At 46.5% G+C, this 14801-nt stretch overlaps 1 long non-coding RNA gene across 2 annotated transcripts; it reads right to left on the bottom strand.

Annotated features, from left to right (window-relative positions):
* Positions 1-12152: 12152 nt before the first annotated feature.
* Positions 12153-14515, bottom strand: LOC145630418 (uncharacterized). Of its 2 annotated transcripts, XR_014112049.1 has the most exons (4): positions 13946-14515; positions 13501-13713; positions 12421-13411; positions 12153-12341 (listed from the first exon to the last, which is right to left on the bottom strand). It is a non-coding gene; the product is annotated as an uncharacterized LOC145630418 (long non-coding RNA). The 2 variants fall into 2 exon arrangements; XR_014112048.1 differs by having other exon boundaries at positions 13501-14515.
* Between the last annotated feature and the right edge of the window lie 286 nt (positions 14516-14801).

The following is a 14801-nucleotide window of genomic DNA, read 5'->3' as shown; positions in this document are numbered from 1 at the left end:
TCTAATGCGTCACTGACAGTCAGAGCATTAGATTAGAAATAAGCTTATTTGCTTCCTGGGTAGATATGAACCTCATTTGGCACACCAGATAACTTCAGCTTTTCCTCTAAACTTTCGGCAGTATGAGATTTCAAGTAGATGCCATCTGTTTAGGGTAATTTCACCCTGCCACGTGGCCCAATCAGAGGGTGACACGTGTCAGCCCCAGATTGGTCTAAAATGGACCAATCCCTGCTCGACACGTGTCATTCCAGAAATCAAGGGAAAAGGCGGCCTTCAGGCCCAAATCCCGAGAACGCCGCAAAACGGCGCAGCCCACCAATAATTAGGGTTCAGTGACCTAATCAGGGGCACAATTTCCAAAGACCCTATAAATAGGGAGATATCCCTCATTTTGAGGGCACGTTTTACCATTTATTACACCTGCATTCTCTTACATCAGAGAAACACCTGAGCTTGGAATCCAAGCAGATCCCCACCTCAATTTCCGTACTCTTTATTCCGTTTCAAGTTACTAACTTGACCGTCGGAGGCGGAGCTCCAACCATCCGGAGTCTCCGTTATTTTGCAGGTACAGACCGGCCAGACCAGACTTCGTGACGTAACTCTCCCGAGGGACAAAAACACCCAAAACATTTGGCGCCGTCTGTGGGGAGAGTACCTCGAAGATGGTTCAAGAGTCTGTACCACCCCCTAACCGTCTGGGCAAAGATCCAAAAGTCTTTACAGACCATGAGGAGGATGAGGATCCTCAGGTCGAAACCTCCACAGCCGAAGACGGCTCTCTCAGAGTCAAGCACATCCGGTCCAGAGAGACTCTGGAGCGGGGTGCCTCCCAGGCGGGTCCGAGTAGACCCACTGGGCAACCAGAAGGGGCAACCCAAACGGCCGCTGGATCAGCCCCTGTCACCTGAGACGAACTCATGAGATTCATGACCAGTTTCAAGGGTGAAATCACAGAGCTGATCACCAAAAGCCGAGCTGGCCTAAGCAAGGGTCAGTCGGCGAAGAAGACCCCTCCAGAGAAGGGGAAGTCAGTCAGAAACCGGCAGCCCACTCCCCATCCAAAGGAGAAGGCAGCCGGGACCATTGATTGGTCAAAAATTCTCCTCCCTGGGAGGAACAACAACACCCGCCGGCCTCAGCAGCCGGTGAGAAGCAAAAAATCAACTATCGATGCCCGGGAGATCATCAACCAGAAGAGAAATCAATCGCTGTCTGAGTCGGCTTCAACGTCGAATTTTCCAGACAGCTTCAACAACATTTCTGCAGGGAGTGCACCCTCCTTGCATGAGAGTCAGACAGGCGGTAATACCGTCCATTCTGGCCCTCATATGATTAGAGCTGTCCCGTATATGCCTACTCAGGCTTACGGGCAGTATCCTCCTCACTTCATGCAGCCGACCTTCTTTGGGGGTCAGGCGGCATATCCAAATGTCTAGCCATTGGACTGGCAGCTTCGTTTGCTGCGCCTGGGTGAACAACCTTCTGCGTTCACTCGGGAGATAACCGAGGCGGCTCAGCCGGCCAAGGTTAAGAACGTGTTGGTTGGTACCTATGATGGTACCTCCAATCCGGAAGACCACCTCATGGCGTACACCAACCTCATGTATCTGCAGTGGTTGGATGATGCCACGTGGTGTCGGTGTTTCCCGGCTACATTGAAGGGCATTGCCCAACAATGGTTTGGCAATCTGCCAGCCGGGTCCATCGATAGCTTCAGGAAGCTCGCCTTCCTGTTTGCTTCCAACTTCTCAATGAACATCCCTGCTAAGAAAACAAGCCTTGATTTGAGCACTGTTAAGCAGGGAGAGAGAGAAGGGCTGCGCTCATATGTCAGACGGTTCAATCTAATAAGAATTCAGATTCAAGGACTGTCTGACGAGGTAGCTTTTACAGACTTTTTCAAGGGTCTGAGAGACGGGTCGACTTTTAAGTTCGACCTCGTCAGAAAAGGGGCTTTCACCCTACAGGCGGCCCTGAGGGAGGCGGAAAGCTACATCCAAGCTACCGACCTCTGCTCGCCTGGTAGCCAGTCGGACTCCAAAAAGTCCGACAAGCAGAAAGACAGCCGGTCAGCTCAGCCGGCCAAAAACAAAGAAGAGAGCAAGAAAAGAAAAGAAGTCTGGGCGGTTACTGACTCTGACCAGCCGTCCCAGAAGAAAGAGTTTAAACCGTACGTCCCCAAGTACGAGTTTAACAAAGACTGCAACTCCATCCTCATGGAGGTAAAGGACCGGCTGTCCATTGAGAAGCCGAATCCTATGAAGAGTTCTGTCCAGTCACGGAACAAAAATAAATTTTGTCAGTTCCATGAGGAAGTTGGCCATGACACCAACGACTGCTTTAGTCTTCAGCGGGCGTTGGACCGTCTGGCTGACAAAGGGCTGCTGAAGTCCTACATTACTAAGTCCCCAGCCGGGGCAAAAAAAGAAAAACAAGGGTCAGTCCTCAAAGACTACCCCCAGCCTGCTAGTAGCTCGGATACCGACAAGGAGCCGGTCTACACTATAGCAGGCGGGTTCTCATGTGGTGGCCCTACCATCCGGGGCACCAAGAGCCATCTTCGAAAGATGGACAAAGATGATGATGAGCAGGCGGAAGCCAGCTCCTCCTTCCCAAACATCTTGATCACTGAGAAGGACAGGGGCAGCGTCCGCCGCCCGCATGATGACCCGGTGGTCATTGAATGTAAGGTTGCCAACCAGCTGGTCGGACGGATCCTTTAGACACCGGCAGCTCATCAGACATCATCAGCCTCCGGTGCCTGCAAAAGCTGAAATACAATGTCAGCAGCATGCATCCGGTCACCCACCCCTTGGTTGGTTTTGGGGGTGGAATGGTCTACCCAGCCGGGAGAATTGACTTACCCATCCGGCTGGGAGAGAAGGGCCAAGGGCGACATATTGTCGTCAGGTTCTTGGTCGTTGAGGAGTTGACCGCCTATAACATTATCCTTGGCAGGCCAACCCTCAATGTAGCCAAGGCGGTAATCATCCCGTCTCTCATGCTCATCAAGTATGAGAAAGATGATGGCACTGTTGGCTCCCTGAATGGGGATCAGAAGACGGCTCGGGAGTGCTACCTCTCAGCCGTCAGGGACACTGTAACCCCAGGCGTCCAGGAACCAATAGACCTTGACAATGTCAAGGATGCCGATCCGGCACCTGCCCCACCAGCAGCCGGTAAGAAAAGAAAGGCACCTCTGCTGGTGGAGGTGAAGAAGGAGAAAAAATAGCAATCACTGACCGGTGAGCGGTCAGATGAGCTCCGTCCCCAACCGGCTGGCGAAAGCATTGATCTCGTTCTGGATGACAGCCGTCTAGAACGTACTGTTAAGGTTGGGACGGTTGCTCATGCTACTTTGGGTGCAAGATTGCACCTCCTGCTGAAGGAATTCAAAGACATCTTTGCCTTTGAAGTGGAAGAGATGCCAGACGTCAGCCTGGATCTCGCTGTCCACAAACTCGCTGTGGATCCCAAAAAGAAGCCCATCCGGCAAAAGAAAAGAAACCACGACGAGGAAAGAAGTCAGGCGGCAGTTGCCGAAGTCAAAAAGCTGCTAGACGCCAGGTTCATTCGGCCTTGTAATTTTCCCGACTGGGTGGCCAATGTGGTCCTTGTTAAGAAACCGAATGGGACCTGGCGCATGTGTGTTGATTACACAGACCTCAACAAGGCGTGTCCAAAGGACAGTTATCCGCTTCCAAAGATCGAAAGTCTGGTCGACTCTACAGCCGGCCACGCCTTGATGAGCTTTATGGATGCCTACTCCGGCTTCCATCAGATACCCCTGTGGAAGAAAGATCAAGAGAAGACGACCTTCGTCACTGATCAGGGGTTATTCTGTTATACTGTGATGCCGTTTGGCTTGAAAAATGCGCCTGCCACTTTCCAACGGATGATTAATACGGTCTTTGTTAATCAGATTGGGAGGAATATGGAGGCGTACATTGATGACATGATAGTCAAATCCAAACAGCAGACGGATCACCTTGTCGACCTCCGAGAAACCTTCACCACACTCAGGCGGCATAAGGTTATGTTAAATCCTAAGAAATGCGTCTTTGGTGTTGAGTCTGGGAAGTTTCTCGGATTCCTGATTGATCAAAGGGGGATAGAGGCTAATCCTGAGAAGATACAGGCGGTGATTGACATGAAGTCACCCCGTTCTGTCAAGGAAGTCCAGAGACTCACCGGTTGCCTGGCCGCCTTGGGAAGATTCCTCAGCCGGTCAGGTGACAAATGCCTCTACTTCTTCCAAGCAATCAGGAAGAAGACCAGATTTGAATGGGGGGATGATGGTGAGGCAGCGTTCCAGAGGCTGAAAGAGCATTTACACTCTCTGCCTAGGTTGGTCAGTCCTTTGCCTAGGGAGACGTTGTACATGTACTTAGCCGTCTCAGACCATGCCCTCAGTGTCGTTCTCCTTGCTGAGGGAGACGGCGTGCAGCTCCCAGTTTACTTCATTAGCCATGTTCCTAAAAATGCTGAACTCCGGTACCCCATGGTTGAAAAATTTGGCCTTGCTTTGTATATGGCATTTAAAAAATTAAAGCCTTACTTTTTGGCACATCCGGTGGTAATTTACACGGACCAGCCACTCAAGCGGCCAATGTCTACCTTGGACTCATCCGGGAGAATGTTGAAATGGGCTATTGAAATGCAAAGTCTTGAAATCACTTACGAACCAAGAAAGGCAGTGAAGGGTCAGGCGTTTGCCGACTTCATTGTAGAAATGACTCGTCCGGTGGCTCCGGATAATCTTGATCAGGTTTGGAAAGTGTATGTAGACGGGAGCTCTACAAAGAACGGTTGTGGTGCAGGCGTAATTTATGAATCCCCTGAAGGGGACAAATTTGAGTATGCACTACGCTTCAAGTTTCAGGCCTCTAACAATGAGGCGGAATATGAAGCCCTGCTAGCTGGCATGCGCATGTGTAAGGCGGCGGGGGCCATGAAAATTGACGCCTACTCTGATTCTCAATTGGTTGTTAGCTAGTACGAGGGAAGTTATGAGGCTACCCATCCGGCTATGATCAAATATATTCAGGCAGTCAAAGAAGAGGCCGGGGCACTTGAGGAATTCCGGCTGAACCAAGTGCCTAGGTCTAAAAATAACCAGGCGGACGCGTTGTCAAAACTGGCATCTTCCGCCTGCCATGATACGCCTCGGTCTGTCTTTTGGGAAGTTCTGGAAAAGAGAAGCATCAATGAAGATCCCATTGGAGTTTTGGACCGAAGCTCTACCTGGATGGATGGCATCCGGGCTTATCTCTCAGACGGCACACTTCCTGATTCGCCACAGGAAGCAGCCGTCCTGAAGAAGCGAGCTACAAGCTTCGAGTTGAGAAATGGAGAGCTCTTCAAGGCGGGGTTTCTTAGGCCCCTGTTGAAGTGTGTCACCCCAGAAAAGGGGAAGGAAGTTCTCGAAGACTTGCACTCGGGATTCTGCGCCTCTCATATAGGCGGCAGGTCCCTAGCCGTCAGAGCCAGACGACATTATTTTTGGCCCACTCTTGAGGCAGACGCCAAGGAGTTGGTTAAGAAATGTGACAAGTGCCAAAAGTTTGGCAAACTTATTCATCGCCCGACTACTGATCTGACGGCCATCCACAGCCCAATTCCGTTTGCAAAATGGGGCATGGATATTCTAGGTCCCTACGCGCCTGCTCCAGGCGGAAAGCGTTACATCTTAGTGGCTGTGGATTATTTCACCAAGTGGGTTGAGGCTGAGGCGGTTAAAAACATCAAGACCTCAGACGTAATTTCTTTCATCTGGAAGAATGTTATCACCCGGTATGGGGTACCTATGTCTATGGTGTTTGATAATGGTCCTCAGTTTGAGACGCCTCAGCTAAAAACTTGGTTGGGAGATCAGGGGATCTCAAGCTGCTTTGCATCTGTTGGCCGGCCCCAAGCAAACGGCCAAGTTGAAGCCTTCAACAAACTCATCTCAGACGGAATTAAGAAGAAAATAGAAAGAGCCGGTGGCTTGTGGGCAGAAGAGTTAATCCATGTCCTATGGGCCATCCGGACAACAGAAAAAGGGGCAACCGGTGAAACCCCATTTCTCATGGTTTACGGTGCTGAAGTCGTCTTGCCCATCGAATGTTACGAGCCGACTCTTAGAGTCATGTTATATGATGAAGAGGCAAACTGGGAAGCAATGCGTCTGGCATTGGATTCACTCCCAGAGCGCAAGGGCAATGCCGCCTTGCGTCATGAGATTTACCGTCTGAGAATGACTAGAGCCTACAACAAAAAAGTACACAAGCTTCCTTTGAAAGTTGACGACTTAATGTTACGAAAAATGGAGGCAACCGGTAGGGCCAATGAGCTGGGAAAGCTGACACCAATTTGGGAAGGCCCCTACCGGATCTATGAAGAAGTAAGGGACGGCACCTACCGCCTGGAAACCCCAGACGGCAGGCGCCTGCCTAGAACTTGGAATGTAGATAATCTGAAAAAGTACTACTTCTGAGAATGTAAATTTTTTGTAAACAAATCAATGAAATTAGACGTTTGCAAGATTGAGTTATTTTTTTATTGATTATTCATCCGGGTAATACCCAGGCGGGTCCTTCTCTACTCAACTAAGTTTGACACTTAGTAAAGGTTACATTGGACCGCCTGGGTAATACTCGGATACCTTGTTTATTTAAGTTTGACACTTTGTTTATTCAACCGCCTGACTATCCGCCTGGGTAATACACAGACGGATCTGTTTGTCTAAAAAGCTAAGTTCGATACTTAGTGTAAATTCAATACTAACTAGAAACTAAGCACAAAAACGTTTAGTGGCTACACAACCGGTCTCAAACAAGACCAGAGGCTAAAATGGCCGGATGGTTGCTCATTTTACAAAATCGCCTGTCCCAACATGGACAAAGGCGTCCGGCGACACCCCTCCGGGTGCAATCGCCGCAGAGAACGGACAGTTTGTCGGTTCTACGTATCCATGCAGACGGCAAAAATTGAATGACCAAATTGGTCAACTCATAGCCGTCTGACCAAAATAACCTACGAAGAACGAATAAGTTCCCAGATACCGGCTGAAGTTCTCACTTGGGTTATTAATCCCAAAAGTGCACCTCCCACCCCAATTGGGGCAAAAGAGTTGTTTAATGGCTATGAAATCTCTACAAGGACGGACATACGCCGTCTGTGTAGTGACCGACGCGCCTGTTGGTGTACGGCTGTGCACTTGGTTTGGGGCAATCACTAATGTGATTGATTGACTTACAAACCTATCATGCTCTTTGCAGCATCAGACGTTTTCAAGTCAATCAACCAACTCCACTTGAAACCAATCACACAGCCGTCCAGGGGCAAGGACAGCCAGACTATTGACTAGTTAGGCAAGAAATCGCCGCCGCATGCTTTTGATAAGTTAGGCAAAAATTATAATTTGCAAAAAATAAAAACTCAAATGTAAATTGATCAAAACCGACTCAGTCGGTGAATTTCATAAAGGTCCATCCAACCAAACGGTTGTAATGGATCAAATGTTAATTAACCCGGCTCCACAGCCGGTAAATACATATATACTCGGCACGCAGGCCGGAAAAAGCAAGTTTTGGCATACAGCCGCTGAACAAAAAGGAAATTAAAAGAAAGCAAAGATTGGCATACTGCCGCTGAAGGGTCACTTCTGGCCTGCAGACGGAGCCTCCTGGTCCTCTCCCTTCTCCTCATTGTCTGAGCGAATTTCCTGCGCTTCGCCAGGACCAGGAAGCTCAGGCGCGGACGGCTCAGTGGAGTTGACCCAGGCTTCAAAGGAGGCAGGCTCTGGCTCGCCTTGCTCTCGCAAGTACACCACGTACTCAGCATAGCTGTGCGCCATTGCCCAGATGCTGTAATTCGCGTCTGGGTACAAGGTTGCCCAAGCAATCTTCATACGGGCGTCGTTGTCAGCATCACTCTCAGCAACAAGGCGGTTTTGTTCCGCCTCCAGGGTTGCTGCAAAGTTTTTCTGAGCCTACGCAGCATCCTTCTCCAGCCTCTCAACCTTGGTCTTCAGTTTGCCAAGGTCCTCCTGGGTCTTCTTGAGCGCCTCATTAGCCTGTTTGGCGCTCTCGTCTGCCTTTTTCTAGGCCTCCTCCGCTCCCTTCTTGGCCGTCTCAGCATCCGTAGCCCGCTGGTTGGCCGCCTTCAAATCTAGCTCCAGCCGCTGGATTTTAGACGCCTGTGTCATAATTATTGCTTTAGTTTCAAGTTCATTTACGATAGTCGAGTGTAAAGAAATATTATCAGCGTCTATGGCAGACTTCTTGGCCCTTTTTACCTCTTCCCGTTTGCGGGAATAAGGACGTTTGAGCCCGTCCACCCGCAGCATGGCCTGCAAAAAGTCAGGCGGTATAAGTATTGCAGGCGGGATAAAACACTTGAAAAAAAAATAAATTGAATTGACAAGTTTCTTACCTCAGCCGGAAGGGATAGAATGCGTTCAAGGTTGAACGTCTCTATCCCAGGGATATTGTCCTTATCCCTCTTCCGGACGGCCTCCAGCATGGCCTTGGCATGCTTCTGGACGTCTGGCCAGCGGGGGGATTGAGATTGATCTGCACCACAATCAATAGGTGATGAGTGCGAAACTAAGGCGGCACCTATTTGTATCCGGCCGTCTGAGGATGACGTCTGTTGGGAGTGGGATTTCACCCGCAAAGGCCACCCCAGCTCAAGCGGGGATTCAAAAGGGTTCTTACCTTCAGAGCCGGCCAAGCGAGTACCGCTTGCAGGCGTGGAGAACCCCCCGGTCGCTGTAACAGGGTCAACAAGGTCGAGGCCCAGGCTGCCGCCTACCCTCTCGTTGCGCCCCGCTATCCGCATCTGTTGATGCCCGGCTGAGGCGCCAGAAGTCGACGCGGAGGCGGCCTTCTTTAGTTTGTTGAGAACGGCTGGGGCCTCCTCCCTAGCCCGTTTGAGATTCTTCTCAAATGATTTCCCAACTTCTCCCCCCTGCGAAAAATAAGCAAGTCAAAGTTAGCATCCGGAAAAGATAGCTTTTAAATTAACTTATGGAAGGGTCAGGCGCTCATTACCTTGGCCCTGAGTTCGGCCGCAGCTTTCTCCGCAAGATCTTTGCGGATGGTCGCAGAAGACCGCTTGGGAGTTTTCTCCGACTGCAGCATGTTCAACGCTTCTTCTGCAAAAAGAAAGAAATTGGTTAACATCATAAATCAATACCGATAGAAAAATACTACAGACGGTATGAACTCAGGTGCATACGTTTATTAAACATGTGCCCTAGCCCGCAGGCGGCTAGGAAGCATTCATCCCTGAACCAGGCGCTCTTGGGAATCCAGTTCTTAGGGACTTTTATTGTTTCCCCGGTTGACAGAGTTACGTCTGTGAGGCCGAAAAAGTCTGCCTCAATTATTTTGTCAAAGTCTTCCTCTGGGATCCGGGGAAGAGCGGACTTCCTGCCCAACAAGTCAGGCTTCTTATTGTACAGACGGAATTCATAATTTTCCCGTCTGGTGGGGGCTGACATCAGGTAAAACCTGTGCTTCCAGCCGTCGAACTTTGAGACCTTGTCCAAGGTCATCATGTATTGCGGATGTGTGGTTAGAGTATACCACGCCCTCCAGCCGCCTGGGCTTCTGATGAGGTAATGCATACATGCAAAAGCCTCCCAGCCGAGGTTAAGCCCTTGAAACTCGCAGGCGGCAACATACCCCAGAATGTTGGTCCAAGAATTGGGGATAAGTTGCCAGACCCCAAGGCCGTAGCCTCTCAAAATTGCCTTCACCGCCTGGTGAAGGGGGAAGCGAAGGCCGGCTTTGAACGCCGCCTCATAACAGCCAAAATAGCTGTTGGCGTTCTGTTGATCGTCCCCCCAGGAGATGGTGCGAAGCTCAGGCGGCACCCGGATCTTATACCCGTCTCCAAGCGGGTGCATTTGCTTAAAATTCTCTAAGTTCTCCCCTATTTGGATCCGGTCCTTGGAGGAGACGTGGATGCTGAAGGGATCATCCTTCTCACTCCACCTTTTCCTTTCTTCCTCCTCGCTATCCGGAAGAGGGGGCAAGTCGTCGCTGCTCTCAGAGGTAGAGGCGGAGCTGTCACTCTCCGTCTCACCCTCACTTTGGTCCAAGGGGGCAGAGGCGGCCTCGTCGCCGCCTTGGTCACATTCCTCCAAGAAAGAGTCAGTGGGGGTTGAAGGGGCGCGCGGAGGGGATCTCTCCAGAGCCGTCTGATCTCCCTGACCAGACGTTTCTCCCTCAGGCGTTTGGCCGCCTGAGCCTTCGCTTTTGTAATTTGGATCGGTGGCCGTCTGCATAGTCCGAGCCATGGTGTCCTGCACAGACACATAACTGGTCGGAATCCATGGCAAAGGGTGGTCCCAACACCCTGAGCCGGCACTCCCAGTCCTAGACTCAGCCGTCCCTAGTGACCGGCTGGACTCTAACCTAGGTTGTGCCGTGTGTGTTGGTGATGCATCCATTTATTGCAAGAAATATGTACAAGCGGTGAAAAAAGAAAAGAGCTGAGAGACAGAGACGGTACCTTTGGATTTGATATCTGAAGGAAGGCGGGTCCGGCTGGGTTGCTGAAGAACAAAGTTTCTTGCTCGCGCCTGACTCAAACGGATGACTTCTGCTCTCTTAAAGTTTTTCTCTCTAGAAAATTTTTGTAAACGTACAAAATTATGAGGGTAAAACGGCTATATATAGAGGGTAAATATGGGGGCATTTCCGTAATTTACCCGGAAGGTGAACGGTTACTCTGTAACGGTAAAATTACCGCCAACCGGAGTGTGACATGTGTAACAGATGCCACGTGGCGTGCCACGTCCCATCTGTGAGAGGCAAATGTTTAGGGTAATTTCACCCTGCCACGTGGCCCAATCAGAGGGTGACACGTGTCAGCCCCATATTGGTCTAAAATGGACCAATCCATGCTCGACACGTGTCATTCCAGAAATCAAGGGAAAAGACGGCCTTCAGGCCCAAATCCCGAGAACGCCGCAAAACGGCGCAGCCCACCAATAATTAGGGTTCAGTGACCTAATCAGGGGCACAATTTCCAAAGACCCTATAAATAGGGAGATGTCCCTCATTTTGAGGGCACGTTTTACCATTTATTACACCTGCATTCTCTTACATCAGAGAAATACCTGAGCTTGGAATCCAAGCAGATCCCCACCTCAATTTTCGTACTCTTTATTCCGTTTCAAGTTACTAACTTGACCGTCGGAGGCGGAGCTCCAACCATCCGGAGTCTCCGTTATTTTGCGGGTACAGACCGGCCAGACCAGACTTCGTGACGTAACTCTCCCGAGGGACAAAAACACCCAAAACACCATCAAAATTTATCTTCCAAAAGTCTTAATAGATGCATTACTCAAAACACCAATTTACCATAACACTAATGCATTCAAAGTTTCAAACCTTATATATGACACATGGCTTCTTTTACAATTGTAACACGAAGTCACAAAGTATATTATGAAAAGAAGGAATAGCTCAGTTTTTATATTTTAGACAATAACATCACATACATTGAACATAATCCTGAACTTTCCAGATGTATGTAGGCTAAATAAAGGAGCAATTAAAAGCAGAGTAGGAACAAACACTCCCTACATTTACACATGCTTCAAGGAGAAAAACAGGGACATAAATGAGTTTTGTGAAAGGAAGACGACTTCTAATGCGTCACTGATAGTCAGAGCATCAGATTAGAAATAAGCTTATTTGCTTCTGTTTAGTTGAACACTGAAAATAATTCAAGTACTACCAATGTGTCTCCTACTCTCATTACTTTAAAGCATTTGCAAGTCATTCCTACAAATAGATTATGATAGAATATTTTCTAAGGTCAAACACAGCAGAATTTCGGCTACAAATGTACACCCTTGGCTGTAGTGTAAATGTAGGCTAGAGCAGAAATCATAAGACTAACTTTAGCAAGTATAATGAAGAACTTCAGTCAACATTCATGGAAATATGCAGAGAATGAGCTAGAAAATATTACCTCTATCAAGCATCAAGGCCAATCTTCTCCATGATTAACCGAAGCTTTTGTTCTGGGTCTTCTTGTTTCTTCTTAGACGCTTCCAATTCAGCTCGCATAATATTATTTTCATTTTGTAGTTTTTCAACATTTTGTTTCAGCTCAGCTCTTCTGATCTTTCGATCTTTCGATCTTTAGACGACACCAGGTGCCCTTTGCCTAAACCTCGGGCATAACCTGGACGATGTCAAAGAACCTTCACATAAGCTTCTTCAAGAGTAAGATTATCAACTCCCTTTTCACTAATTTCCTTCTCATGCAACTCCCTTAATTCCTTGAACTTCTCCTCGGCCTCATTGTCAAACTTCCCATTTTTATGCCTTACAAGATAAAACAAAGTCAGAACTTTAAAATAAAGAAAAACAAAGTGTTCGTGCATTAGACAAATATTCAATATACCTCTTTGACTTCTCCCATAACTTTAAATACATGGGATCATCATTAGCTTGGGATGAGGTGGTTACATTTGAACTAGAACCATTGATTTCGATGAACTCATTCTCATGTTCACAAGCTTGTGCCTCAAGTTCCTATCAAATCATATATATACACTTATTAGTTTCAGCAAGATCAATCCATTTAGGAAAGTATTTCAAAACCATATAGTAATTCAACAATGCATATTTCTTTTTTTTTTTTTTAATAACAAGAGGATCAGATCCACATTTCAACAATGCAGAATTTATAATACGACGAATACAACAGGACATGACCACAGGAGCACTAAAACAGAACAGAATCAAGTTTCCAGATAAGTTACTTAAAACGAAAAACTACAGATGTTGAATACGCTAGGAAAACAATGATTTTAATGCATTCAAATCTAACGCGTAGTATCATTAGACCATGTTGAGTTTTCATTAATAAATGAGGGATGATGTAAATCTGCATCAAGCAGATCATACAGAATAATATGAGGCAGTAATCTTTGGCCACTAAAAGCCATTCCACTATTCTGTAATTAAATGAGGCTCACATTGCTAAGCTACTAGGATGTTCATTGTTACATGGTTTCTAGTAATCAGCTAGCTAATTATGATAAATTCTATAAGGCATATAATGTAATAATGCACATATATGAAGCTTTAAGAAATAGGCCACGCTCTCTTCAACTTAAAACAATAATGATGCTCCATATTTAATAAAAAAAAAATTACTCCTTAAGATTTAACCTAGATATCCGAAATTGAATATAGCAAAATCACAAGTGAATCAGGAAAACTATTTTTACTCTGTTGTATACAGTCACAGCTCATGAAGACAGTAAACAACTAAGACAGAGATAGATTATACTCATCAATTCATAAATTATGCGAGCTGTTGATTTTGCACCACATGCCGACTTGATCTTCTTTGCAAGAGCATTTGCTCGATTCTTCTCACTCCTTTCCTAAGGTTACAAAACAACATATAGGATTAGCAAAAGGGAAGAAATGCCAATTGAAGAATTTTGATTACAAGAGCATTCCCATAACTTACCTTCTGTTTAGGAGAGCTCCAATAGTTATAAACAAGCCACTTCCATTGGTCATGTTTTATTGAAGGTGGGCAAGCACACTCCGCCTCTAATAAAGATTTTCTAGTTGAAAAATAGTCAGTCTTCAACCTTTCTCTCCAATGCCTATAAAGGGTGGAGCATTGGATCTTTATTGCTTTACGAATGTGTGCTCCTTCACCCAATTCGTACTTTGACTAGAAACAAGCAAAAAACAAGCATAATTATTAAATGGCCTGCTAGAAAACAAGCATAAAGGAAAACAAGCAGAAAACAAGCATAAAGGAACAAAAATGGCCTGCCAAACTAATGCTTATTAAACCTGTTTTAAACCATGTAAGAGTCAGAAGTACAAAATCAGCAGCAGACCCAAAAATTACAATACCATTTGACATTTCAATTTAAGATTGAACAAGCAAGATTAAATACCTTAATCCTTGCATATAATTGATCTACAATCCCGTCAGGCATATCACTCCATTTAAGAACATCAAGGGGGCAGATCTCCTTCACCCAATAAGCACACTAAACAACAAATTGATTTGCACGCTCACCCACAACAACTCCTAATACTGGAGGAATACTAACCTTGAGCTTTCCGGGTTGAATGCTTCGCAACTTTTTATACTTGAGTGCTCTACTTGGACCACGAAAGGGACCTTTTCTTTTATTAGGTTGAGAGGTCGATCCTAATTGCAATAACGATGATTGAGTCTCCAAATTCATTGTTCTTCTTTCTATACCAAACAAAATCTGGTTTAAATCCATAAATAGAAAACAAAAAATAAATAGAAAATATAAATAGAAAATATAAACAGAAAACAAAAAATAAAAACAGAAATATAAATAGAAAACAGAAAGTAAAACAGAAATAAAAGTTCTGATCCATGTATAAAAGTAGCACATTTTACGTAAGTTTGAGATTAAAAAAAAAAGACAAAAGATGGAATAGCAACAAGTTTAGTCGCTGCCCGAGTCCACATCATCATCTTCTTCTTCTTCTTCGAGTTCTTCTTCTTCTTCTTCTTCCAAAATCCCATTCTCCTTTGACTCAAAATCAATTGAGTTCACTTACATAGGAGGGACATCATTTCTTGGTAAAATCTCATCATCTACATCATTCACTATTGAGTTAGGTATTCCTAATTCAACATCATCATTCTCATCATCACAACCACTATCATCAACAATTGGAAAATTGTAGAAGTTACGAGGAATTGTCTTAATAACGATTCTCCAATTTGGCTCATTTTGTGCCCTCACGTAATAGACTTGTCCAACTTGG

The sequence above is a fragment of the Chenopodium album genome, chromosome 5, assembly GCF_948465745.1.
Source record: "Chenopodium album chromosome 5, dcCheAlbu1.1, whole genome shotgun sequence".
In the NCBI taxonomy this organism is placed as follows: Eukaryota; Viridiplantae; Streptophyta; class Magnoliopsida; order Caryophyllales; family Amaranthaceae; genus Chenopodium; species Chenopodium album.
The sequence above is the reverse complement of the archived record's forward strand: the minus strand, read 5'-3'. Positions and strand labels throughout refer to the sequence as shown.